Genomic DNA, 2,010 nt, shown 5'->3' on the forward strand with positions numbered 1-2,010 from the left:
ACATTAGCATCAAACTTCATCATCATCATCATCATCATCATCATCATCATCATCATCATTTTTATGGCAGCCAAATTTGAACGAGTGCTCCCTGTATGCCAGGCAACTTTCTAAGAACCTCACACTTGTTAACTTGTTCTTTATAATCACCTAATGATGTAGGCTCAGTTTTTGTTTGAAAGTTATAGATGAGCAAATTGAGGCACTGTTAAATAACTTTCTTAGGGCATGTTGGTAATAAGTGAAAAGTCTGGTCTCAGAGCCTACAGCCTTATCATTTCATCTTCTGCCTCAACAGACTACGTCTGCCTCACCCACCTCTAGGAGCTTGCTGGGGACTTCATAACTGAGCACTCTCTATGCTCCGGGCACTGTGGGGAAAGCTACAAAGAAGAAATTAATCAAGTTCCTGCCTTTACAAAGCAACTGACCTAGAAAGAAAGATGTCAGTTGAGAGGCTTATACCGTGTCCCTATGATATGGAGGAAGCAGATGAGAGAGAATGAAGGCAGTGCAGTGTATCAACTGACTCAGAAAAGGGAGGTGGAAGAAAAAGACAGCTGTTACAGCCACTGTGCCTTCCCCGGGGCTTGCTAATTTGGTTTCGCTTTCTATTCTGTGATTGTCCCTATATTTTTCTAACTTAAATCTCCCTTTTTTTGATGAAGCAAATTTAATTTGGGATTTTGTTCCTTGTAACAGTTTTAAATAATAAAGGCAAGAAGTTGATGAATTCCAACTTGGAGAGAAGGGGACTGCATGGAAGACGGGTCAGAGGCGGAATTAAAAGAATGTGGTCACCACTTTGATGAGTCATGCGAGCAAAGGGGTGTCTGCGGGGAAGTCCCAGGCTACTGCCTTGAGATATTGGAGAGAGATGATGGTGTCTTTAGCAGAAGTAGACAATTCAGAAGATAAACTGTAGCAGAAGTAGACAACTCAGAAGATAAACTGTGCGGGGCTGGGAGGAGAGGAGAGTGCGTTCCTTTAGTTAGTTATGCATTCACTGGACAGTTATTTTCCAAGCCTCCTCTCAGCACTGGAGAATCAACAGTGGATGAGATGAGCCTAGATTTGGATAGTATGTGTGGGCCATCATGGACTTAATTATTCGACCAACAGTAAGCCCCAAACTATGATCCACGCACTGTTCATAAAACTGAGCACAAATCCAGGCAGTGATGTCCAGCAGGCAGCTGGAGAGAGGTTTGAGCTGGCGTTTCTGCTGTAAGCATCGTTCCCATAGGGATCATTTTGGCAGTTGTGGGAGAAAACTCTTGAAGAAGAGAAGTCTAGTTCCATAAGCCTTGTCTATCATGCTTCGGCTTCATCTGTGAGCTGAGAACAAACTGTTTTTCTGGCCCGTCTTGCTGAGTGCAGACACAGAAAGAGTCCAATCTGGTGCCAGCCTGGATTTACACACCAGCCTTCCCAGGTAATCACATGAATGACCCTGAATGAGTTGGGTTTGCCTCTCAAGAGTCTTGCTTTCCTCCACTACAACATGAGGACGTGAGTGCTTATCTGGGTGTTGAGAGGAAGAAAGAATGTACAAGCACATTCACGCCACTGCAAACATGAATACCTAGCTCTGAATACATACCGAGCTCTGAATAAAGGACTTAAATAGAAGCCAATATTAGGGGGTTCGACAGGCACACATGAAGCTTTGGGGCCACTGTGGCTGGGTTTTGATTCGCCTATAGCAGCTGATCCCTGTCTGCCCACCAGGAATCAACACCCCTGGCCCCTTCCCAGTCCATAAGAAAGGCAGTAGTATTTCTATCGATTAGAGAAGAAAGAAAAACGCACGCTCTGCTGTCCTGGGCAGAGCTGCCTTCTGAGAGGCAGAGAAAGGGCCCACGTGAGCCCTGCTGTTCTTGGCAGCTGTGCCTCCACTCCTCACAGCCAGAGGCTTAAAGCGTTATTTGTGGTTTAAGTTACAAGCAAGGGCGAAACCCCAGAAAAGGGGGGAGGGAGGGAGAAAACATTTTAAAAGTTGAGAAAATT

At 45.1% G+C, this 2,010-nt stretch overlaps 1 long non-coding RNA gene across 2 annotated transcripts in view; it reads left to right on the plus strand.

Moving 5' to 3' along the window:
* The window catches only part of LOC136329042 (uncharacterized), an 11,740-nt gene extending 10,532 nt beyond the window's left edge, over window positions 1-1,208 (plus strand). Inside the window, exons 4-5 of one of the 2 annotated variants that reach the window (XR_010730139.1) lie at window positions 299-445; window positions 703-1,208. This is a non-coding gene — a long non-coding RNA (uncharacterized lncRNA). Of the gene's footprint in view, window positions 1-298 lie in introns of both variants that reach the window. The other variant, XR_010730138.1, reaches the window with a different exon arrangement.
* Window positions 1,209-2,010: the final 802 nt, after the last annotated feature.

The sequence above is a fragment of the Saccopteryx bilineata genome, chromosome 3 (assembly GCF_036850765.1).
Source record: "Saccopteryx bilineata isolate mSacBil1 chromosome 3, mSacBil1_pri_phased_curated, whole genome shotgun sequence".
Lineage (NCBI taxonomy): Eukaryota > Metazoa > Chordata > Mammalia > Chiroptera > Emballonuridae > Saccopteryx > Saccopteryx bilineata.